Below are 26,748 nucleotides of genomic sequence, written 5' to 3' on the forward strand. Positions count from 1 at the left end.
GTTACCTAGAAGAATCTGTAAATGTAACGTGGTTTTAACATAAAACCAACTACCTAATCATTCGGAGATCAGTCTCATCAGCCCTTAGCTGTCCCTTCGTCCCTTAGCTGTCTCAAGTCATGCCAGAATCTGTTTCCTATGAATATGCACAATTATAATTAATGACATTCAGCAAAGAGGTCTAAACACATTTCCCAGAAAAAAACATAAAATAAGAGACTACAGAATCATCCTGGGACTGCCCCAAGCACATTTACTGTGATGTCTTTATGCACTGCCTTTAGGTTCTGCTTTCAGTCAATCTGATACCTCACACCATAACAAGGGTGGGAACGTGACTATCAGACTGAAAGTCTTTCTAACCCTTTCTTGTGTATATTCAAGTGTTTTGACTGTCTCGAGTATTTTCAGGAAGAAGGGACCATACTGTTTTCAAAGTACAAATGCTCTCCATATTCTTTTATGTGCTGTCTTTAAAAGACACTCTACACTAAAATAAGAATCTATCTTCTGCCACAGATGGCCATCCAGGACAGTGCTCATAGTGATGCTTTTCAATACATTACCTCACTTGGCAAGTATCATGTGTGCAGACTTAGCATTCAAACATCATGTTAATTGTTTCAGGTAGCACACAAGGATAGCTTTCCATGTGTTTCTGCGTTTAGTCACTCGCTAAGTCTTCATATCCAATTTAACCAACTCTGTAATTCCACTTAGTTCTATCTCAGGCACTTTGTATTCCTTCCCTTCACCTAGTGGCTATGCAAGAATTCAGTTACTGAACTTTCTCATCCAGAAAGTGCACTTGATTTCCTATAATTCTTATTCTGTTTGATTGATTTTTTTTTTACTAGAGTAACACATGCCTTTGGAGCTGAGCTACAACCATGAAAAACAGCTAGTGCTGTGTACATGTGCCAGCTACAAAAGAAAAGAAAAAGAAAATTAAAAAAGAAGAATATAAAAAAAGGAAAAAGTTAAAAAATACACACTAGAAATAGAAAACTGAAATTATAGGAGGCATTTATGGTCATGGGTCATTTTTCAGGGAAGGAAGAGAAGGAAAGAGGAAAAGAAAAAAAAACAGTAACAGAGCTCAACCAAAGAAAAGAAGAATTGGAGATACAATATAAATACAAAGATGAAAGAAGGAATGAGAGTGAGGAAAAAAAAATTCATATTAGGAGAAAACAGTCAAGTTGTATAAAGAGGAAACACAAAAGGGATCAGAAGGTAAAACACTAATTAGTAGATCAAAAGCGTATGAAACAAGCTTTAAGATAAGAGGGTCATAAAGGAAGCAGCTTTAAAGGATATTAAAATAGAGAGGTGATGAAAGTATGCATTAGACAATGGAGACAGTTGAAAACCTTAGTGAAGAAAATCACTGAGGCATAATAAAACAAAAGAAAACATTTTATATTAAGATCTATTCATATTTTCTTATAGGAATTATTTATTCCTTTTTTAAACTCTGACTTTTCTTCATAAGATCAAGGGTTTTTGCTATCTTTACTGTTTTCTTACAATCCTCTTCCTTGTTCTCCTGTTTTTCAAGAGACTTTAAGCTGTAGTAAAAATAAGCTTTTGGTGTCAGATGATACAAACTTTACGCTGTACTCTAACAGATTTTATTTCTGCTTGAGTAAATCACCTCATAATATGTTTTCTATAAGATCTATCTATCACATTTGTACTTGAATTTTGCAATCAATAAATTAAATATAGGTGTAAATCCCTCTAATTGTGTTGCAAAGCCAAACAGAAATGAGGAACGTAGACTTTAAGACTTTTTTTTAAGAAGGCACAAAAATGTTCTACAAGTAAAAATACAATGATGGTATCTGTGACAAGTGGAGGACAATCAACCTAGGTACATTTCTGCTTTTTCATTAGAGCTGTATCTTCTATAGTGTTATGAAAGTTCCCTTCCCTAACTATTATATCAATCACTCTTTATAGTATGAATATGTATTAACTTTGTTAATATATATCTATTAGTTCACATTATATACTGTAATGTAATAAGTTAATGAAATTTTGCTAGAGACTTTGGTATTGTTCATGCTTAAGTAAAACAAACTAAAAGACAGCCTGGCCCTGGAAATAAGGACTTTGCTTTTCAGATGCTTAGAGCTGTCCGTGAAGGACAAAGGATACCCCTAGACAACTAAGATAATGCCAGCATCCTAGGCCCTCTAACATGCCTTTGAAATCCTACCAGTGTTATCTGGTGTCATAGATAAGTCACTACAGCAAGACTGATCCCAGGGGCATCAGGATCAATACACAACCTTCAAGAATACTACAAAAATATGGTTGCTTTGCAATGTGTTACTATGGTTAGTAATCAGTAACTACTCAGTGATTAGTCAAATTGTGTTGCACCTGAACATTTGAAGGGTATAAGAATCCTGTATAAAACAAAATTCGGGGTGCCCCAATATGAACGGGACACCTCATGTGCGTAAATAAATATTTATTCTTGTAATTCTATACTTTGCCTCCTACCCTCTGTCCTCGGTTGGGATGGCCAGTTGCAAATTTTCATGACAATAGTCTAGCACCAACTGTGGCATTCATATATAGGACCACAGATTCTATACTAAATGAGAGAAATAGGATCCAAAAATTATTCTGATTTCCATAACTACTGAGGTACAATCACAACTTTTCCATGCACACATTTTAGATGCAGAGAAATTAGTGAAAAGAAGATGTGTATGGGAAAAAAAAAATCTCTTTTACTACCTCTATAATTAGGCTTTTTTTTTCATTACTACAAGTGGTCTCTTTAACTTGCTTGTAGAAGGCAGAGAAACACTATTGCTCATATTTTACTCATGGAGAATGAAGGCACAATGAAAGCAACCTCCCAAGAGCAAATAGGAAGTTTGAGGCATTTAAAGAAAAGTAATTCTGCAGACCCAAGTCTCAGGCAATACACTTGACATGAGTTCATTTGAACAATCACACGGATGAAAATCTCCAAAGCTAACAGTGGAAAGTGGTATACAGAGAGGTTCACTTTAAGACCTGTCGTGGTTTAACCCTAGCTGGTAACTAAGCACCATGTAGCCGCTCATCCACCCCTCATCCCACGAGGGGATGGGGAGGAGAGTGGAAAAAAACTTGTGAGTTCAGATAAAGACAGTTTAATAGGATAACAAAGGAAGATGATAACAACCACCACCACCACCATAATAACAGTAATACAAGTGATGCACAAATGCAATTGCTAACCACATGCAGAAGGAAGATAAAACAATCTGATATCCAGTCTGTTCCTGAGCCAGCTAGCTTCCCCAGTTATATATGGAGCATGATGTTATATGGTATATCACTTTGGCCAGTCTGGGTCAGCTGTCCCAGCTGTGCTTTCCCAGCTTCTTGTGCACCTGGCATTTAGTCTAGAAACAACAACTACCTAGCCACAACTGAAAACATCAGTATGTCATCAACATTATTCTCACACTAAATCCAAAACACAGCACCATACCTCCAGTATATCCTGTAGCACTAATAAAGTGAATGTGTAGAAATATTGACCAACATTTTTAATCCTTGAAGACTTCTGTGGTGCGTGATAGAAAGAATCTGTCCTCAGAGATACAATGGGACTCACTATTTTTTCCCCATAGTTTAGTAGAGTGTCTCTGTATTACCAAAAATTTGGCTTATAATAACCTGCTCTAAGTAGACAGAGCTAGTATAGTATATTTCTGTCTACTAGACAGGAAATTAACCCCATCTCAGTCGAAACCAGTTAAAAATACTAACACAGCCCTAAACCAATTATAGTTATTCTGCTAACATTATAGAGACAGACATGGGTTAGTACTGGCATTCTTGCAATTGTTCTGCATACATAAGAACCCAGTCAGTTACTTCTGGGAAGCCCATAGGTCATATAAGGCACAAACCAAAAGGAATCTGAGAATATTGCCATCTCAAACATTAAAGCAAGCAATTAAAGACACATAGAATGAGTAGATGGTAAAATGCTTGAATATGGAGTCGAGGATACAGCCCAAATGGTGGTGCCAGGTAAAACAGAAATGAGAAAGACAGAATAATCCTTCCTTTACTTCTGCTTGCTCCCACCTCAGCCCCTGGTCCTATATGGGGGGGAGGGGGCGGGGGGAAGAAAAGAAAAAACAAACACAAAAGTGATTCCTTTAACTTTACCCTGCTCCATCCCAAATTCTTGCGTTCTCCACCATTAACACACAGCTGTTTATGCTGGGAAGCATCATTACTTCTACAGCTGAGAGGCTTTTCACACAGGAGAGAGGAAATTGTTCTATCTTCAAAGGATTATCATTTCTGTGTTGTATGTCTCTCAGATGAGATATGAAGAGTTGAGCAACTACATTCTGTAAAATTCCTCTTTTGTTAGTTTATCTCACACCCAGAAGCAAATTCTGTAGATCCCAGATAATCATCTTAACAAGGCTCTACCATATGTCTCCTACACTAATATGGGAGAAGAGAGCTTCAATGATAGAATGTGAAATGTTTACCTCTGCAAGCATCCATTATATCTCACAGAGGAATTGGGGCAGGGGGGCAGGGAGGAAAAGACATCTCTGTGAAATGATTTGTACTGAAGCAGCTCTACAAATAAAGCAAATGGTGAACTTTAGAATTCATATCTTTTCAATGGATCACTGAAAATCCCTGTAAAAATAATTCTGATATTCATGTTCCTGTTGAAAGTAATTGTTGAGCAAATTCTAAACAAATATGAGGCTGCAGAGCAGGAAGGCACTATCAGCTTTTTTTTTTTCCTTTCAGCAAATGCAGGCAGTCTTTCTGCTGATTTACATTTAACAGCCGCAAGAATCCTAAAGACTACAGAAATTACAAGATTCTTAAATGCAATGCTTATTAATGCTGTAAAAAGAAAATAAATTGCACGCCAGGATTCCCTGCTGCAGCTTATGCTACCGGATAAAGACTATCATGAAACATTTCAGAAAAGTCCTCAGAAAGCACCTGGACTGAAGCTCTGACTCTTTCAAGATTCCTCCATCAAAACTGATGATTTTTGCTTCCTGCTGGAAGCAAGAACTCACTACAGAGATGACATTTTCATTTGCTTGGGAAACTGAGGACAATTTTTTCTATTTGACTTCCTCATTGATTGTGAAAACAGAGTAAGGATAGCTGCATGTGAAAAGGAGGAAACACCACCACAGAATAAAGATCACAAAAGAGTCATTGAAAAGTTCATGATCATACATAAGATGTGAGAAGTGATACATGCATACAAGTCTCCTGACTTACACAGAAAAGAGATCATTCCTTCTGAAGAGAGAAGACATTCTGAAAAAGGATCAGTTTCTGAAGGGACGATGAATTTCATCCAGTTGCTGTCTGGAATAACACAAGCTTTAAAAGCTAAGGCAGGGAGGGAGAGAACATTTATAATCAGAAGTATCACCAATAGCTTTTGTCTGTCTGACCTTCCATTTTACAGAAGGAAGCTGTCTAAAAACTTTGGAAGGATAGGCGCAAATGCACAAATGATAGGATGTTGTGGTTTACAGCTATAATATTTTCCAGGAAAATATACACACACATTTACTACCTTTGGCAAAAAGCAGTTTGGGAGAAAACAGAAACACAGGCCAGACAGACCTTAGCACACTTTGAAAAGCAGAAGACTGAAAAAGCATTTGAGCTTGCTTTGGTTATTTTGTCATCTTCATAGACTTTCAAAAGCAGTATCTTCACCCCTATAGCTCTCCATCACAATTAAGCAGCTCTCCAGTAGCCCTGTTAGGATTATTCTTCCTCCTGTCAGTATGTGTAATAACCGGGTGCCTGAAGATCCTCAGGTGGGCATGCAGATGTGAGGCAAAGCAACCAACCTCTGTTTCCTGACCACAGATTCTCAAACTATTCTTTGTTTCCAGCAGCAGAGATGGAGTAATTGTAAGCAAGCCAAGCATTTGTGATCTCTGTCTTCACAGTTGCCAGTAGCATACAGAAAGAACTAGAGTTACATTTTGCTGCATAAACCAAGTAGTGTCAACATTTCTACAACTTCATGGGTCTGAGACACTAATTAGCTACTATCTTAATTTTCTAGCTACATCTCTGTGGACAAGATTAAGAAAACAATGTTATTGGAGGATTATAAACTCTTCTTGCTAACCCATTCTCCTCACTTTATGCTGTTGTTTAAGTTGCTACCACCAAAAAATGAGATGTGCTTGAAGGTCCTCCAGGATGAAAGACTATAAAATGGAAACAATCACACTGTTATTTTAATTATGATGATAGAGAGACTTGGAAAGCAAACATTTTAACATAAAATCATTTCAGTCTGCAGACTTGCTAAGCATGAAATGGAAGTTAAACACAGTGCTCTGAATAGATGTAAAATTACGTTGATAAAGCAAATTATCTCAGTGACCTTTCTTGTATTTCAGAAAAGTGCAATTATTTTCTAACTGAAGAGATATGGACAGGTATTTCAGAATCAGGTGCCTTCATCCTACTGACAAACAGCTAAAGAAGCAAGTGAAAAAGCAAATAATTGAGTTAACATTTGTTTCATTTTGATGTTAAAAACTCTGCAAAATTAAATGAAGCCTAGATTCATAATATAAACAACCGAGCAAATATATTTTGCTGAGACAAATCATCATAATTCCCCTGAAGTAAACAGATCTACACCAGTTAAGAATCTGTTGTACTGTATGCAGTCAAGTGCAATTGGGTGAGAACTTTACTTGACGTTGCAGTGATGTGAAGAATTAATAAAACACAAGTTGGAAGACATGTTAATTTGTATTCATGTTTATCCTTGAGAAGACGTGCATAATCTTTGATAATAATTTGCTTAAGCAACATAGATAATTGCATTTTTAATATGTTTTTGCTTTTAACGTGTTAACCCATGAAATCTACCATTATTACCATGACCAGGCCATGAACTTCGCAACCTTTTTTTTTCTGATTAACATAGGTCCTAAAAGAATATGGTTTTTAACTTATTTGAATACCTTTTGAAACCAAAAGTCCTCAAAGTGATTTGTTCTTCCTGCTATAGAGAGCTGCTTTTTGCAAATATTTTAATAAGTAGCTAGATGTTCCAAGTCTTTTCAATTGTCAGAAAGAAAGCTCTTCTAACTCTGCTTCATGTTTCAAATGTTATTTTTTCATGTTTTTATTTCATTTTCCTATATATAAACTCATTAATGAATATATATCAAAATTTGTCACTCTTACAAATCTACAAAATGTTTACATTAACACAGGGTATACCTATACAGTATCTTCCCTCTGATTGTCAGCTTCATTGGGAGTTCAGTATGGATTACTTTAGCTGTATCTAATAGGTTAAATTAATCCTCGCTGTGCACCAAACTGCACTAGCAAAACTGCTGTTCTTTCTGAGTTGACTAGTTTACTTTTGGTCCACTTATTTTTAGATTTCATTGCATCATAACTCTAATGTAGATATACTTCAGAATATAAAAATTGGAGCAGTGCAGAAATTAACAGAGTTATTTTGCTTTCAAGTGTAATTGAACTGGTTTAATACAGAGAAAGAAACAGTTTTCCCATCGCATTAAAGTGACTTGTTTTTAAGTTAAAACAACAAAGAAAAAGAACAAAAATAGACACACTGAAAGAAAGCTGAGTTAGGGTACCATCTATTACAGGAACTTAGAAAAAGTCCTGCAAGTGCTAATTGATTGGCTGGACAGACCAGCATCTTCTCTTTAAACAGACACATCAGAAGTTGCAGGAACTCCTATAAGCTGACACAAAGTCCTCAATACTAGATTACCCTTTGTCTGCATTAGGTAGAGAATTGCATCAGAATTCAATTATCATACATATAGTATAACTCTGGATATTCTTATAACAGAAACGTAAACATATGGAACTATGTATTTATTATCAGGTTATCACATTTTGAATGTCATCAATTCATATGCCAATGAATTCTACAGATTAATATAAGCACCAAGGTCGACGTAATTAAAAGTGAGAAATTAAAAACCATTCTAGAAATCATGTGCTTTATGTATGTAATTTTAAATGTTCCTCTTTTTAATTGCACAATCCTCTTGTTGTTCCATTAAAAGCTGCAACTATGGAGCCAGAACTGGTGAATTCTGTATAGAAAGAGAAATCTATCAAAACCCAGAAAACAAATACGCAAAATCTGCTAGAACTGACTATTCCATCCTGATTTAAGACTTGTTTTACAGCAGTTCCACTCTTTTGAAGTTATTTACTTTGATATCTTTGAGGTCAGATTCTTTGTATTGCAATACCACAGATCTTTGAAATTTAATGGTTGGACTACTCTCTCTGTGGTGGAACCTGCTAGAAAAACAACTGACGAACAAATTCAACAATCATCTCCTGATTTTATGCTTAAAACTTTCAGAAATATTTATTGGAACAGACCATACCTGGGGTAAAATCCTGGCCATACTGAATTCAGTGGTACCAGATTTGACCCCTCCTTACCTCTGACCCTGCCAGTAACTGGGTAAAAACAGACTTATAAACCTGTGTATTTAGTATAGCCACTATCCGTGCAGTTTAGAGACATGAAGTTTTGGAGATGTTTCTTGTGTGCTCTGTTTCTTTTTAACCAGTTAAAAAATTAGTCTGAGCTCTGGAAATGAAATCATTCTTTGATCATCATCACCTAAAACAAACTTGCAGGGCAATAGTCTCACATCAGTTATTCCTTTGTAAGTCCACTTTTTAAGTCTATTGAGTGCTGTTATATTTTAAATTAAATTGTCATTGTACAGTTGAGAGTTTCACTTCCTGCTCTCAACAATAGCTATATTGCCCTACTGACTTTTCAAAAGAAAATAATTGTCAAAATTTTCTCGAATGTTTAGAAACATTTAATTCTTTGTAACAGCAGAAAAAGTTTTATTCATTTTTAATTGATATGACTCTCCACTTCCTATTCATCATTACATGGTACTTAGCAGCTCACTGAGTGAGGCCCAGACTGCTTCTCAGTATTTTATTACAGATGAAAACATGAATAGAAACTGATGGTTTTCACATGTAGTTACTGGACTCAGTTTTAAAAAAATGCTTTGGGCATTTTTGTTTTAGAGGAGAGTGTTAGTTTTATTACCATGTGATGGACCACATATGATGGAGTTCTATTGTCCATACATTGTTTTTGCATTAGGTCTTTGTCCAGCACCATGAAAATAGGTAACAGGTGATCACAAGACCTTAGATCCTCATCACATCTGATAGATGGTACTATCACCTGTAGATAATTCAGTTGTAAACAAAGATTCACTGTTAACAACTACAGAAAAAAAGGACTAACAATTCATGATCTCAAGGTAAGCCTATTTTATTTTGTCTAGCAAATAGAAGGATTAAGGATGTATGGATCAGCTTTTCTGACTTCCCAGTGCTGAAAAGACAAGGAAAGACTTTTTGACTGCTCAAATCAAAGAAGAGTATGTAAACAAGCAGGGAATGAATTGATTTGATGAAGCCACTGTGCAGTCTCAGCACATTCCATCAGTTTGCTGTACTAACTGTTTTGGAAATAATGCCCTCTTTAGCTCTAATTCTTTTGGTCAATACCTCTTTTGAAAAGTATCAAGTTCTCTGGTGTGGAGATGATGAACGCTAGAGACAAAGTGAAGAAGTAATGGATAAGCCGTCAAATATTGGTTTGAAATTGATACATTTAATACAAACTTATTTACCTTGCTAGGGACTGAGTCTCTGAAAAAAAAGAAAATCAAATTATGATGTACATCTAGTGCCATAAAGATATGTATGTCTAAATTTAAAAAGACCCTGGAAGAATACTGACAATTTTCCAGACATTGAACATAGAGCTTAATGAAATAAAAACAATGCTCCTATGAACAGGAGCAGACCAAGAGCTTATGAGTCAGGATTAAAGGGAGGGCAGGGACAAGTGACACTATAGTGGAGGTCTGCTACAGACCACTCAACCAGGAAGACTGAGTGGATGAGGCCTTCTATAAACAGATAGGAGCAGCCTCACATTCATAAGCCCTGGTCCTCATGGGGGACTTCAGCCACCCCTATATCTGTTGGAGGGACAACACAGCAGGGCACAAGCAGTCCAGGAGGTTCCTGGAATGTGTTGATGATAATTTCCTTCTCCAAGTGACAGAGGAGCCAACAAGAAGAGATGCCATGCTGGACCTTGTTCTCAGCAACAAGGAGGGGCTGGTGGGGAATGTGAAGCTTGAGGGCTGCCTTGGCTCCAGTGACCACAAAATGGTGGAGTTCAAGATCCTCTGGGCAGCAAGGAGGGTGCAGAGCAAACTCACTACTCTGGACTTCAGGAGAGCAGACTTTTGTCTCTTCGGGGACCTGCTTGGTAGAATACCATGGGACAAAGCCCTGGAGGGAAGAGGGGCCCAAGACAGCTGGTTAGTATTCAAGGATCACCTCCTTCAAGCGCATGAGTGATGCATTTCAGCAAAGAAGTCAGGCAAAAACACCTGGGGGCCAGTGTGGATGAACAAGATGATCCTGGACAAACACAAATATGAAAAGGAAGCCTACAGAGGCTGGAAGCAAGGGCAGGTAGCCTTGGAGGAATACAGAGAAACTGAGCAGTTAGGGAATTAAATCTCTCCAGGGATGTCAAGGGCAATAAGAAAAGCTTCTATAGGTACATAAGTGATAAAAGGAAGACAAGGGAAAATGTGGGCCCTCTCTGGAAGGAAACAGGAGACTTGGTTACCCAGGATATGAAGGCGGCTGAGGTACTCAATGACTCGTTTGCCTCAGTCTTGACACTGTAGGAGAAGATCAGGCTCAAGACCATCTAAGGAACCTGAAGGTGCACAAGTCCATGGGACCTGATGAGATGCAGGTCCTGAGGAAACTGGTAGATGAAGTTGCTAAGCCACCATCCTTCATATTTGAGAAGTTTGTGGCAGTTCTCACTGCCATGGGACATAACTCCCATTTTTCAAAAGGTGAAAAAAGGAAGACCCGGGGAACTACAGGCCAGTCAGTCTCTCCTCTGTGCCTGGCAAGATCATGGAGCAGATCCTCCTGGAAAATAAGGAGGTGGTTGGTGATAGCCAACATGGCTTCACTACGGGCAAGTCATGGCTGACAAATTTGGAGGCCTTCCACAACGGGGTTACAGCATTGGTGGATGTCATCTGTCTGGACTTGTGCAAAGCGTTTGACACTGTCCCATGCAACATCCTTGTCTCTAAATTGGAGAGACATGCATTCGATGGATGGACCACTCAGTGGATAAGGAATTGGCTGGATGGTCACACTCAAAGAATTGAGGTCAATGACTTGATGTCCAAGTGGAGACCAGTGACAAGTGGCGTTCCTCAGGGGTCGGTATAGGGTTCAGCACTGTTTAACATCTTTGTTGGTGACGTGGGCAGTGGGATTGAGTGCACCCTGAGCAAGTTTGCTGATACCACCAAGCTGTGTGGTGTGGTCAACATGCTGGAGGGAAGGGATGCCATCCAGAGGGACCTTGACAGGCTGGAGAGGTGGGCCCATGTGAACTCCATGAAGTTCAATAAGGCCGAGTGCAAGGTCCTGCATGTGGGTTGGCGCAATCGCAAGCACAACTACAGGCTGGGTGGGGAATGGAGTGAGAGAAGCCCTGGAGAGAAGGACTTGGGGGTGTTGATGGATGAGAAGCTCAATGTGACCCAGCAATGTGCGTCTGCAGCCCAGAAAGCCAACTGTATCCTGGGCTGCACCAAAAGAAGTGTGACCAGCAGGTCGAGGGAGGTGATTCTCCCCATTTACTCCACTCTCATGACACCTGGAGTACTGTGTTCAGCTCTGAGGTCCTCAGTACAGGAAAGACATGGACCTGTTGGAGCAAGTCCAGAGGAAGGACACGAAGATGATCAGAGGGCTGGAGCACCTCTCCTGTGAAGACAGCCTGAGAGAGTTGGGGTTCTTCAGCCTGGAGAAGAGAAGGCTCCAGGGAGACCTTGTAGCAGCCTTCCATTATCTAAAGGGGGCCTACAGGAATGCTGGAGAGGGACTGTTTACAAGGGCACGTAGGGATAGGCCAAGGGGTAATGGCCTTAAGCTGAAAGAGGGTAGATTTAGATTAGATATTAGGAAGAAGTTCTTTACTGTGAGGGTGGTGAGGCACTGGAACAGGTTGCCCAGAGAAGCTGTGGGTGCCCCCTCCCTGGAAGTGTTCAAGGCCAGGTTGGATGGGGCTTTGTGGCAACCTAATCTAGTGGAGGGTGTCCCTGCCCCTGGCAGGGGGGAATGGAACTAGTTGATCTTTAAGATCCCATCCAACCATTTTATGATGATTATTCTATGATGAAAGGATCTATAAATGTTAACTATTTAGTTGCTAAAAAAAGAAACTTCTAAGAAAAGAAAGTATTTTTAGAAAAATGAGCTCTTCTGCTTCTAATAATTTTACATGAGAGAAATAAATGGCCTGAAAGATTGATAACAATGTGAAGAAGGGACTGGGACAGAACCTAGATTATAATTTAGTGAGTTGTCACACAGCTCACAGAAGTACCAAAGGAACTAAAAAGATCTTAGATCATGTCTAGGATTAAGGGAATAAATTAAGAAACTGACCAGTAAACAATAAAAAGATACTCACTCTATCCTGTTGTGGACATCAGCAAAACAACAGGACTTTCCATGTCTTACGTACCATCCTTTAGTGTAATTGAAACCAGAATATGACTGTCTCTATCTCAGAAGACGGGATTGAAATGTCAGCAGAAACAAGAATTATCCTTGTATCATAACATAAAATTTTCATATCCAGATAGAAAAGTCACAGTAGGAAGGACTGTGTCACCCCTTGTCCAGGAGCACATCCGAGCAGTTAGTCAAGAAAATGTCATGCATACTCAATGACCTGTGGCCTAGCCCATTCTGGAGCTGAAGTACCCAAATGAAAGAGGTTTAGTCCAGAGAGGAGGAAGTGAACGAACAAGGGACAGTGACTTACAAGATGGAAGTTGTAAAGCCGAGAAAGAATTGGGGAAGTCATACCACAAAACCCAAACAGTCCTCCTTTCTCTGTGACCGTTACATTTCAAAAAACCAGAAGAAGGATAGTGCTCTACTGATTTCTCCTAAAGAGAAAACCAGAAGTCTCCAAAGTCTTCACTCATATTTTTCCTGAGGACCCACCTCTGCTCCCTTCCTTTTGCTCACTGCTTATCACTTCTTGGATTCAGTTTTTAATTTCCTTCTAGCACCAATGACTAAAAATTTTTAAATAAAGGACTAAAAATCTGCAAATACAATTAGCTAACCTACACTGCTTCAGCTAAGACATGCATCTTCTGTGTAGCGTTTGTCTAAGATTTGGAAGGCTACAGATAACCAGCAGAATATATTTAAAGTCTATTTCTTGTAAAACATTGTCAAGTATTTGCTAACATATCCTCACAGCTCCTGCATAAAAATTATACAAATCTATAGATCTGTGTATCAGGTTGCAATTTTTTTTTTAATTCCAAAAAATAGATGAGAAAAAGTAGTTTGATGATCCCTATTTTTTCTTGCTTGTACAAAATTATGCACTAATGAAAGTCAATGATAGGAAAACACAAGAAATATACTAGTTAATAGTAGATATTAAGATTTGTATAGGAAAGCAAACCTGTCAGCATGTAGAATACATTTCAAAGAAACTGCAACTTATGGTCATAATTCAATACTATTTCTTTTTCTTCCTCATAAAATACTACACTGTCATGGTTCAGCCCCAGCCACAGCTGAGCACCAGGCAGCTGCTCGCTCACTCCTCCCCCTCAGCAGGATGGACAGGAGAATGGGAAGACAAACATAAAACTCGTGGGTTGAGATAAGGACGGTTTACTGAGACAGCAAAGGGAGAGGTAAATAACAACATCACTACTTAGAATATACAAAGCGAGTGATACACAATGCAATTTGCTCACCACCCAAAACTGATGCCAGCCTGACTCCTTCCTTCACCCTTCGCCCCCCCCCCCCCCCTTTATATACTGAGCATGATGTCATGGTATGGAATACCCTTTTGGCTAGTTTGGGTCAGCTGTACTGTCTGTGTCCCCTCCCAGCTTCTTGTGAAAATTAACTTTATCCTAGCTGAAAACCAGGACACACACAAATCACATAGTTAGTCACTTTTAAATCAGTTCAATTTCAGACACTATCACTGTATCTCTACTGCTGAAGTGCAAAATAAAACTGTCAGAAAAATCAGAGCCTAAATATAAACATATTCCTGAATGCTTAAGCCCTTGAAATGAGAGAGCACTCTAGACTTCAATTATGTGTACTTTTTATTTGTTTGAAATGTTGCCTTACACACTCAGTCTTAGGAAATCATCAAATCACTCATTTTTCCTAAGCCATTTTAAAATTAAGCTTACTGTTTATATAATAGAGCACTATTATGTCTATATATGCCTTCAGATTGTGTCACTACAATTGTATTCTACTTTTTTCCCTATTGTAAACTAGGTCTCAGGCTCCTGAGTAGTTAACACTGAAATGTTTTACCACTTAGCTACTTAAAAAATTAGCAACCCCACCCACAAAATCTTACTAAATGAGCTAATTTTACCAGGAAAATAAGGAATGGATTTGTTTTGGTGGGTTTTTTCATATCAACAGAACAAATCAAACAATTATCCACTAAACCTTTTTATCTACTGAAGAGCTGGGTAGTAAGTCACTAAGAGAGACAGAGAACAAAACGTGCTGTTCTGTAGAGAAAACACAACAGTGATGTGCTAGCACAAGTTTCCAGAGATCATAGAATCATAGAATCATAGAATGATGTGGGTTGGAAGGGACCTTGAAGATCATCTAGTTCCAACCCCCCTTCTATGGGCAGGGACACCCTCCACTAGACCACGTTGCACAAAGCCTCATCCAACCTGGCCTTAAACACTTCCAGGGATTGGGGCCTCCACAACCTCTCTGGGCAACCTGTTCCAGTACCTCACCACCCTCACAGTAAAGAATTTCTAACATCTCATCTAAATCTACCCTCCTTCAGCTTAAACCCATTACCCCTTGTCCTGTCACTACACTCCCTGATAAACAGTCCCTCTCCATCTTTCCTGTAGGCTCCCTTCAGGTACTGGTAAGCCACAATTAGATCTCCCCAAAGCTGCCTTTTCTCCAGGCTGAACAATCCCAACTCTCTCAGCCTGTCCTCATAGGAGAGGTGCTCCAGCCCTCTGATCAGCTTCGTGGCCCTCCTCTGGACTCTCTCCAACAGCTCACTGTCTCTCTTGTACTGGTGCCCCCAGAGCTGGACACAGCACTCCAGGTGGGGTCTCACAAGAGCAGAGTAGAGGAGCAGGATCACCTCCCTCGACCTGCTGGTCACACTTCTTTTGATGCAGCCCAGGACACAGTTGGCATTCTGGGCTGCAAGCACACACTGCCGGCTCATGCTGAGCTTCTCATCAATCAATACCCCCAAGTCCTTCTCCTCAGGGCTCCTTTCAATCCATTCCTCACCCAGCCTATAGCTGTGCTTGGGATTGCACCCACCCACATGCAGGACCTTGCACTTGGCCTTGTTGAACTTCACGCGGTTCGTACGGGCCCACCTCTCCAGCCTGTCAAGGTCCCTCTGGATGGCATCCCTTCCCTCCAGCGTGTCAACCACACCACACGGCTTGGTGTCGTCGGCAAACTTGCTGAGGGTGCGCTCGATCCCACTATCCCTGTCACTGACAAAGATGTTAAACAGTGCTGAACCCAATACCAACCCCTGAGGAACGCCACTTGTCACTGGTCTCTACTTGGACATCAAGTCATTGACCTCAATTCTTTGAGTGTGACCATCCAGCCAATTCCTTATCCACTGAGTGGTCCATCCATCGAGTCCATGTCTCTCCAATTTAGAGACAAGGATGTTGTATGGGACAGTGTCAAATGTCTTGCACAAGTCCAGGTAACGTTCCAGATGTTGGGTAACATTTAATCCTATTGTATCTTCCAGCTGTATATCAAAATACTTTTTCCTATGGAAATAATGTCTAACACTTAAGTTTTTTTCTAGCTGCAGCTATGTCATGTCCTCTCCTGAGTATTTGGGAATATTTGATACCCATGGCTTATATTCAATTGCAAAATGTTACTTTACCACAACAACAAAACATTACAGGTTGGAATCTGAGGAAGGTTTATGGCCAGAGATCCAGAAAATTTTGGTCAACAAAGTACCCTAATATATAATAAAGGATGAGAAAGAAGCAGGAGAGAACATTTAAAAGTTCCAAGTTTAATTTTTAATAAAAACCTTTCTTCCTTTCTTTGCTATTTTTTCAGATAGTTGCTTTTCCTCAGTACTTTTCAATGGAAATTCACTTGAAATAACTTTTACTTTTTAAGGAAGAGGTACAGAGAAAATCCACTATATAGGAGTACTTTTGTTTTGCACCAGCAGGTTCTCATTCTTTCTGAATCCCAGCAAGAAAGGCAGTCTCAATATAGATTTTATTAATCTCCAAGAAAAACTGATAGCACATTATAAAATTTTATGTCTCTTGTGATGTTGGGAACCCTGAGATGATACAGCATTGGATGGATCTCTGGTAAGGACACAACATGGTGCACAGATTTACTATCAGTGGTGAGGTTTGCTGGCATCGTGGTTGATTTTTAATAGAAATTTCTTAGGCATAAGTAACTCTATTTATCTTCTCTGCTATTGAGCAAAAGGTTATTTATATGAAAACACTTTGCTTCACTTCATGATAAAGACATCACCATCAGTGCCAAGTGGGTGCCACCTTTCATTATGATTAGTCAGCTAAGCTTATCCCACATCAAGAGATATGTGCAGCATAGTGGAGTCCTGGAGGCCAAGTCATGTGTGCAGCACAGCACAGAACAGTACAGAAAAGTGTAGACCTGTGTATGCTCAGATGGATGTACAATAGTACTCCAGTTAGGACCGCTACAACATTCTTAATATCAAGGTGCCTAAAGAGGATGTTTTCCAATAGTGAGAGCCCAAATATACATTTGTTTCTCTTGTGGAAGTAGAAGAATTTCAGACTCAGCATTATCACCAAGATCTCCAATCCATCCCTTGAAGATACTGGAAACATAACTGCTGAGCTTCAAAACAAAAAAAAAAAAAAAAAAAAAAAGCTACTTCAAACTAAGAAAAAATCTTGAACTTGTATGCATGAGGCAAATATTGCACAGAGCAGGACTTGTGCGTGGTGCCTGAAAAGGGAGAAATTGCAAGTAGGAGGTCAAGAACTAATGCTCCTTCTCCCAATGCCACATCTAAAGAATCTGGTAAGAGCTGGTAAGAATCGCAAAAGAAAATTTTGTAGTACATCTGTGCATATGTACATTTATATGCGCATAATGTCATGAAAGTTTAAGAGAAAAAACAAATTTTTTTAAAGGCTTTTCATTACTGAGATAATACTAACAAGATGAGAATATCTAGTTCTATGACCACTGCTTTCCAAACTGTAAAACTTCCTCCTTTGTAGCCCTTTTCACTCAATTTGAGTAGCACATTGTGTTGGTTTTGCGTGGCAAGGTTTTGGTAGCGGGGGGGCTACAGGGGTGGCTTCTGTGAGAAGCTGCTAGAAGCTTCCCCTGTGTCTGACAGAGCCAATGCCAGCCGGCTCCAAGACGGACCCGCCACTGGCCAAGGCCAAGCCAATCAGCGCCTCTGTGATAACATATTTAAGAAAGAGAAAAAACAGTTAGAGAGCGCTTTTGCAGCCAGAGAGAGGAGTGAGAAGATGTAAGAACATCTGCAGACACCAAGGTCAGTGCAGAAGGAGGGGGAGGAGGTGCTCCAGGCGCCGGAGCAAGATTCCCCTGCAGCCCGTGGTGAAGACCATGGTGAAGCAGGCTGTCCCCCTGCAGCCCATGGAGGGAGGATGAGGGGGTGTAGCGATTCCACCTGCAGCCCGTGGAGGACCCCACGCCAGAGCAGGTGGAGACACCTGAAGGAGGCTGTGACCCCGTGGGAAGCCTGCGCTGGAGCAAGCTCCTGGCAGGACCTGTGGATCCGTGGAGAGAGGAGCCCACGCCACAGCAGGTTTGCTGGCAGGACTTGTGACCCCGTGGGGGACCCACGCTGGAGCAGTTTGCTCCTGAAGGTCTGCACCCCGTGGAGGAGACTCACGTTGGAGAAGGTCGTGAAGGACTGTCTCCCATGAGAGGGACCCCATGCTGGAGCGGGGGAACGATGAGTCCTCCCCCTGAGGATGAAGAAGCGGCAGAAACACCGCGTGATGAACTGACCGTAACCCCCACTCCCCGTCCCCCTGTGCCGCTGAGGGGGGGCGGAGGTTGAAGCCGGGAGTGAAGTTGAGCCCGGGAAGATGGGAGGGGTGGGGGGAGGTGTTTTTAAGATTTGGTTTTATTTCTCATTCCTCCACTCTGTTTTGCTTAGTAATAAATAAGATGAATTCCCTCTCTAAGTTCGGTCTGTTTTGCTCGTGATGATAATTAGAGAACGATATCTCCCTGTCCTTATCTCGACCCGTAAGTTTTTTTTCATTGTACCTTTTCTCCCCTGTCTAATGAAAGAGGGGAGTGATAGAGCGGCTCTGGTGGGCACCTGGCCCTCAGCCAGGGTCAACCCACCACAGTCTTTTTTAGGCGCCCAACATGGGGCTCGAGGGGTTGTGATAACGACAAGTCTGACCCAAGTGTGTTAAAACAAAGTTGTTATAAGCATTTATAATGTTATTGAAACAGTCACTGGTCATAATGATGTTCTGTTTGGTTACATGGCTCTGGTTTGTAAACCCGTGTTTACTCTATGCAATCCCTGCGGTGCTGTTTATCACCTCTGGGAGAGGGGTTCGTGTTCTCATGTTGTTGTATTGTGTGATAATGACTTATGATATCACTGACAGTCATGGGTCTGAGCTGGTATGTGTATGTAGCATTTCGGTCAGGCCCGTACCTCGGCCAGTATCTTTCAGAACTGATTAATAATTAGACCCAATCTATGGGGAAGACGGGGGGGGATACCTTCTCCCACTCTTTCACCTCCTCTTTTCCCTTTTGGTTGGTTACAACAATTTTTGAGTATTTTGAATACCCTTGGAATGTTCAGGCCAGTATATTCCTGTTGCTAGGTCACCTGCATGCTTTCCAAGTCCTGTTCAGGGTTAGCAAAAGAGTACCACCCAGGGATCTTCCCCAAGGCTGAGTGGTCAGGGCTGGCATGGCATGTGGGAGAGTATGGGCAGGTATCTAGAGACCTTTTCACCCCCAATGGTTTGGAGCTTCACTCCCAAACAACTGCAAGACCCTGATAAAATGGTAGACTATTTGAAAGGAAAATGCTGTGGGGATTCTAAGGAGACACAACTTACTGCGCTGTGCTGGGCCCTGGCCACCATCTATCAAACATTGCTTGATAGTAGACAGCACCATCCAGAGGGAGAGAGTGGACCCACAGGCACTGCAGCTGCCCAGGCCCCCGCAACAGGCACTGCAACTGCCCAGGCCCCCGCAACAGGCACTGCAGCTACACAAACCCCCGCAACAGGCACTGTAGTCGAGCCAAAAGATCAACCCACACCAGTATCAGTTGCCCTATACACAAAAAGAAATACACAAGGAAATCAGTTCGCTTAGTGAAAGATGATGATGAACCGGGGCCATCACGAGAACAAGAAGAAGAGCCAGAACCAGAAGTGATCACCCGATCTCTGTCCCTGAGTGAGCTGCGAGATAGGCAGAAAGATTTCAGCCGCCTTCCAGGGGAGCATATTATTACCTGGCTGCTCCGCTGCTGGGATAACAGGGCCAGTAGCTTGGAACTGGAGGGCAGGGAGGCCAAGCAGCTGGGATCCTTGTCTAGGGAAGGGGGCATTGACAAAGCAATTGGGAAGAAGGCACAGGCCCTCGGCCTCTGGAGGCGACTCCTGTCAAGTGTGAGGGAAAGGTATCCTTTCAGCGAAGATGTCGTATGTTGTCCAGGCAAGTGGACCACTATGGAGAGAGGTATTCAATATCTGAGGGAATTAGCTGTGCGGGAGATGGTTTATTATGATCCGGACAATGCACAGTTGCCCACAACCCCAATGAAGTCCACTGTACCCGACCCATGTGGCGAAAATTTGTGCAAAGTGCACCATCATCGTACGACAACTCACTGGCAGTAATCGACTGGAAAAGTGAAGAGGCATCCACGGTGGACGAAGTGGCTGGCCGACTCCGGCAGTATGAAGAGAGCCTTTCTTCCTCCTTCGTCTTGGCTGTGGAGAAACTGTCCCAGGACGTCCGGCAACTCAAAGAGGATATATCGTACTCCCCACCCCCACAGACCCGTATTTCAGCTGTTAGGAGTAAGCGTTTTTCTGCTCCAGAGAGGGGATATAGAGCATACACACCACGAGGTGTCCTGTGGTTTTATCTGCGTGACCACGGAGAAGACATGAGGAAATGGGATGGGAAGCCCACCTCAACCCTGCGGGCACGTGTACATGAGCTACAAGGCAAGACAGCTGTAAGAAGGGACTCTTCCAGAAAGAATGCTGCTCCAGTTTCTACCGGGCAGCCCCCCAGACCCAGTGAAAGGCCAGATCACAGTTATGATCCTCTTGAAGGGACTTCTAAGTCCTTTCTGCAAGAGGTGAGTAGTGACTATGACGAGCAGGATTAGAGGGGCCCTGCCTCCAGCCAGGTGGAGGAAAGGGACAATAGGGTTTATTGGACTGTGTGGATCCGATGGCCTGGCACATTGAACCCACAAGAGTACTAGGCCCTAGTGGACATGGGTGCACAGTGTACCCTAATGCCATCCAGCTATGACGGGGTGGAACCGATATCTATTTCTGGTGTGACAGGGGGATCCCAACAGTTGACTCGGTTGGAGGCTGAAGTAAGTCTAACTGGGAATGAGTGGCAAAAGCACCCCATTGTGACTGGGCCAGAGGCTCCGTGCATCCTGGGCATAGACCACCTCCGGAAAGGGTATTTCAAAGACCCAAAAGGCTACCGGTGGGCTTTTGGAATAGCTGCCTTAGAAGCAGAGGAAATTGAACCATTGTCTAGTTTGCCCGGTCTCTCGGAGGACCCTTCTGTTGTAGGGTTGCTGAAGGTTGAAGAGCAGCAGGTGCCGATTGCTACTACAACTGTGCACCGGCAGCAATACCGCACCAACAGAGACTCCCTGGTTCCCATCCGCAAGCTAATTCATCAACTGGAGGGTCAGGGAGTGATCAGCAGAACCCGCTCACCCTTTAACAGTCCCATACGGCCAGTGCGGAAGTCCAATGGAGAGTGGAGGCTGACGGTAGACTGTCGTGGCCTGAATGAAGTCACACTGCCCATGAGTGCTGCCGTGCCAGATATGCTGGAACTTCAATATGAACTGGAGTCAAAGGCAGCCAAATGGTATGCCACAATTGATATCGCTACTGCATTTTTCTCGATCCCTTTGGCAGCAGAGTGCAGGCCACAGTTTGCCTTCACTTGGAGGGGCGTCCAGTACACCTGGAATTGACTGCCCCAGGGGTGGAAACACAGCCCCACCATTTGCCATGGACTGATCCAGAATGCACTGGAAAAGGGTGAAGCCCCAGAGCACCTGCAATACATTGGTGACATCATTGTATGGGGCAACTCAGCAGAGGAAGTTTCTGAGAAAGGGAAGAACATAATCCAAATCCTGCTGCAGGCTGGCTTTGCCATAAAACGAAGTAAGGTGAAGGGGCCTGCGCAGGAAATCCAATTTTTAGGAATCAGGTGGCATGATGGGTGGCGTCAGATCCCAATGGATATTGTCAACAAAATAGCAGCCATGTCCCCACCAACCAACAAAAAGGAGACACAGGCCTTCTTAGGCGTTGTGGGTTTCTGGCAAATGCACATTCCGAATTACAGTTTGATAGTAAGCCCTCTCTACCATGTAACCCGGAAGAAGAATGATTTCAAATGGGGCCCTGAGCAACGACAAGCTTTCGAACAAATTAAACAAGAAATAGTTCATGCCGTAGCTCTTGGGCCAGTCCGGGCAGGACCAGATGTCAAAAATGTGCTGTGCACCGCAGCCGGGGAGAATGGCCCTACCTGGAGTCTCTGGCAGAAAGCACCGGGGGAGACTCGAGGTCGACCCCTGGGGTTTTGGAGTCGGGGATACAGAGGATCCGAGGCCCGCTACACTCCAACGGAAAAGGAGATATTGGCAGCCTACGAAGGGGTTCGAGCTGCTTCAGAGGTGATTGGCACTGAAGCACAGCTCCTCTTGGCACCCCGACTGCCAGTGCTGGGTTGGATGTTCAAAGAGAGGGCTCCTTCTACACATCACGCAACCGATGCTACGTGGAGTAAGTGGGTTGCCCTAATCACACAACGGGCTAGAATAGGAAGCCCCAGTCGTCCAGGGATTCTGGAAGTGATCACAGACTGGCCAGAAGGGAAAGATTTCGGAATGTCGCCAGAGGAGGAGATGACACGTGCTGAAGCCCCACCGTATAATAAACTAACAGAAGATGAGAAACCATATGCCCTCTTCACTGACGGGTCCTGTCGCATTGTGGGAAAGCATCGAAGGTGGAAGGCTGCTGTTTGGAGTCCTACACGGCGAGTTGCAGAAGCTGCTGAAGGAGAAGGTGAATCAAGCCAGTTTGCAGAGGTGAAAGCCATCCAGCTGGCCTTAGATACTGCTGAAAGAGAAAAGTGGCCAACACTGTACCTCTATACCGACTCATGGATGGTGGCCAATGCCCTGTGGGGGTGGTTACAGCAGCGGAAGCGGAGCAACTAGCAATGCAGAGGCAAACCCATCTGGGCTGCCCCATTGGGGCAAGATATTGCTGCCCGGCTAGAGAAGCTGGTTGTAAAGGTACGTCATGTAGATGTCCACGTACCCAAGAGTCGGGCCACTGAGGAACATCAGAACAACCAGCAGGTAGATCAGGCTGCCAAGATCGAAGTGGCTCAGGTGGATTTGGACTGGCAGCGTAAGGGTGAATTCTTTATAGCTCGGTGGGCCCATGACACCTCAGGCCATCAAGGAAGAGATGCGACATATAGATGGGCCCGTGATCGAGGGGTGGACTTGAGCATGGACGCCACCTCACAGGTCATCCATCAATGTGAAACGTGTGCTGCAATCAAGCCAAGCGGGTAAAGCCTCTGTGGCATGGAGGACGGTGGTTGAAATATAAATATGGGGAAGCATGGCAAATCGACTACATCACGCTCCTGCGAAGCCGCCAAGGCAAGCGTTATGTTCTTACAATGGTGGAAGCAACCACTGGGTGGCTGGAAACATATCCTGTGCCCCGTGCCACTGCCCGGAACACTCTTCTGGGTCTTGAAAAGCAAGTCCTGTGGCGACATGGCACCCCAGAGAGAATCGAATCAGACAATGGGACTCATTTTCGGAACACCCTCATAGACACCTGGGCCAAAGAGCATGGTATTGAGTGGGTGTACCACATCCCCTATCATGCACCAGCCTCTGGGAAAGTTGAAAGGTGCAATGGGCTGCTAAAAACCACCCTGAGGGCAATGGGACCCTCAAACACTGGGATACACATTTAGCAAAGGCCACCTGGTTAGTTAACACTCGGGGATCTGCCAATCGAGCTGGCCCTGCCCAGTCAAAATTTCCACGCCCAGTAGAAGGGGATAAAGTTCCTGTAGTGCACATGAAAAATATGTTGGGTAAAACAGTTTGGGTTATCCCTGCTTCAGGCAAAGGCAAGCCCATCTGTGAGATTGCTTTTGCTCAGGGACCAGGGTGCACTTGGTGGGTGATGAGAAAAGATGGGGAAGTCCAGTGTGTACCCCAAGGGGATTTGATTTTGGGTGAAAATAGCCAATAAATTAAATTGCATGATATTAGTAGCGATATACTGTATCAATGGTATGACCATAAGAATCACCCAAAACTAATGAGGGACGGACTTTGAACAAAGTGCCACAATGATAGAACTAGAACTGCCTTCAACTGGTGCCCAGAAACTTCATCGAAAAATCACATCTTTGGCATCCAGACTGTGAGCATGGACCATACCAGATACACCGGCTGTGAAGACTCCGGATGCAGCATGCAACAATCCAGCAGCATGCACCATTGCTTCCGCTCTGAGACACTGTAATGGCAGATGGAACCCAAAACCATGGACTAAATGAACTCAACAGACATTTTAGAGCAATAGCCCATAGAGTAAGGCAATGAGTTCTGTGAAATAATCTGGGCATGACGTAGATGGTATGGAATAAGGGGTGGATAATGTCCTGGTTCTGGCAAGGATAGAGTTAATTTCCCAAGGAGCCAGGACAGGTGACCCAAGCTGGCCGGGGGCTATTCCGTACCATGTGACATCATGCTCACCATAAAAGGGGGCTAGTTGGGTAGGGGCGGGTTCGGCGTGGCTCGGGATGGGTTGAGCATCCGGTTGGTAGATCGGTAGATCGTTCTGTTATCACCCATTGTGAATATCTCTTATCAGCACTGTTGATTGTTTCCCTCTCCCTTGCTGTCCCAGTAAACTGCCCTTATCCCAACCCTCCAGGCTTTGCCATTGTTTTTCAGTTCTCCTCCCCATCCCGCCAGGGAAGGAGTGAGCAAGCGGCATGTGGCACTTAGCTACTGGCTGGGGCTAAACCACATCAGTCCTTTTAAAAAAGACTGTGGTGGGTTGACCCTGGCTGAGGGCCAGGTGCCCACCAGAGCCGCTCTATCACTCCCCTCTTTCATTAGACAGGGGAGAAAAGGTACAATGAAAAAAAACTTACGGGTCGAGATAAGGACAGGGAGATATCGTTCTCTAATTATCATCACGAGCAAAACAGACCGAACTTAGAGAGGGAATTCATCTTATTTATTACTAAGCAAAACAGAGTGGAGGAACGAGAAATAAAACCAAATCTTAAAAACACCTCCCCCCACCCCTCCCATCTTCCCGGGCTCAACTTCACTCCCGGCTTCAACCTCCGCCCCCCCTCAGCGGCACAGGGGGACGGGGAGTGGGGGTTACGGTCAGTTCATCACGCGGTGTTTCTGCCGCTTCTTCATCCTCAGGGGGAGGACTCATCGTTCCCCCGCTCCAGCATGGGGTCCCTCTCACGGGAGACAGTCCTTCACGACCTTCTCCAACGTGAGTCTCCTCCACGGGGTGCAGACCTTCAGGAGCAAACTGCTCCAGCGTGGGTCCCCCACGGGGTCACAAGTCCTGCCAGCAAACCTGCTGTGGCATGGGCTCCTCTCTCCACGGATCCAGGTCCTGCCAGGAGCTTGCTCCAGCGCGGGCTTCCCACGGGGTCACAGCCTCCTTCAGGTGTCTCCACCTGCTCTGGCATGGGGTCCTCCACGGGCTGCAGGTGGAATCGCTACACCCCCTCATCCTCCCTCCATGGGCTGCAGGGGGACAGCCTGCTTCACCATGGTCTTCACCACGGGCTGCAGGGGAATCTTGCTCCGGCGCCTGGAGCACCTCCTCCCCCTCCTTCTGCACTGACCTTGGTGTCTGCAGATGTTCTTACATCTTCTCACTCCTCTCTCTGGCTGCAAAAGCGCTCTCTAACTGTTTTTTCTCTTTCTTAAATATGTTATCACAGAGGCGCTGATTGGCTTGGCCTTGGCCAGTGGCGGGTCCGTCTTGGAGCCGGCTGGCATTGGCTCTATCAGACACAGGGGAAGCTTCTAGCAGCTTCTCACAGAAGCCACCCCTGTAGCCCCCCCGCTACCAAAACCTTGCCACGCAAAACCAACACATTCCACCCCTCGCCTCTGTGAATCACATATTTAAGAATTATCGTTAAAATATACATTCAACACAAAACTTCACAAACACTAATCACATCAACAAAGAAAAAAGAATTCCCCACACCAAAAGCAAAACAACACTATCACAACACCAAACAAGAGTGGACAATCTACACACAAAATCTACCTCTAGTCCCTTCACCACTATATCACTCTCAAGTTACGTTCAATGTTTTGCCCGTTACCTCTTCCAATCACTATCCTTATCTCGATTTTCTCGTGCCCCACGTTGGGCGCCAAAAAGGATCGGACGTGGTTTAGCCCCAGCCGGTAGCTAAGTGCCACGCTCCGCTCGCTCACCCCTCCCCCAGCGGGATGTGGAGAACGGAAAAACAACGGCAAAGCCTCGAGGGTTGGGATAAGGGCAGTTTACTGGGACAGCAAGGGAGAGGGAAACAATCAACAACAGTGCTGATAACAGATATTCACAATGGGTGATAACAGAGAACGATTTTACCGATCCGACCGACCGACCGACCGGACGCTCGACCCGTCCCGGAGCCACGCCGACACGCCGAACCCGCCCCTACCCGACTAGCCCCCTTTTATGGTGAGCATGATGTCACATGGTATGGAATAGCCCCCGGCCAGCTTGGCTCACCTGTCCTGGCTCCTTGGGAAATTAACTCTATCCTTGCCAGAACCAGGACACACATCATGCTAGCTTTGGAATAGGCAGAATAATCCCCACAGGTAGCTACTGCACAAGCTAACAAAAGCACAAGAATGTTGTAATGCCCTTAAGTGTTAGTTAAAAAAAAAAAAAAAAAAAAAGTTAAAATTCATTTCAAAATTAGTTAGCTAAAAAACAAGAACAAATTCTAGTTTTTTACATGTTGTGACAAGTTTGAGCAAGGTACACAGCTACCATGGTTGCACCCTGCTGCAACTTTATATCACCTTTAAGACAGAAGGAGAGATTTTACAGAGGTTTATAAAGTTCCAGTGGGGATGGTCCAATCTGTCTCCAACACCCT

The 26,748-nt window shown here is 43.5% G+C and overlaps 1 long non-coding RNA gene across 2 annotated transcripts in view; it reads right to left on the minus strand.

Moving 5' to 3' along the window:
• LOC142599409 (uncharacterized) overlaps positions 1 to 26,748 on the minus strand; it is a 333,928-nt gene that overhangs the window by 276,537 nt on the left and 30,643 nt on the right. Inside the window, exon 1 of one of the 2 annotated variants that reach the window (XR_012832962.1) lies at positions 18,106 to 18,142. The exons of the other annotated variant lie outside the window; for it this stretch is intronic. This is a non-coding gene — a long non-coding RNA (uncharacterized LOC142599409). Of the gene's footprint in view, positions 1 to 18,105; positions 18,143 to 26,748 lie in introns of those variants that run through there. 2 annotated transcript variants of the gene reach the window in all.

Source organism: Balearica regulorum, chromosome Z, assembly GCF_011004875.1.
Source record: "Balearica regulorum gibbericeps isolate bBalReg1 chromosome Z, bBalReg1.pri, whole genome shotgun sequence".
Taxonomy (NCBI): Eukaryota; Metazoa; Chordata; class Aves; order Gruiformes; family Gruidae; genus Balearica; species Balearica regulorum.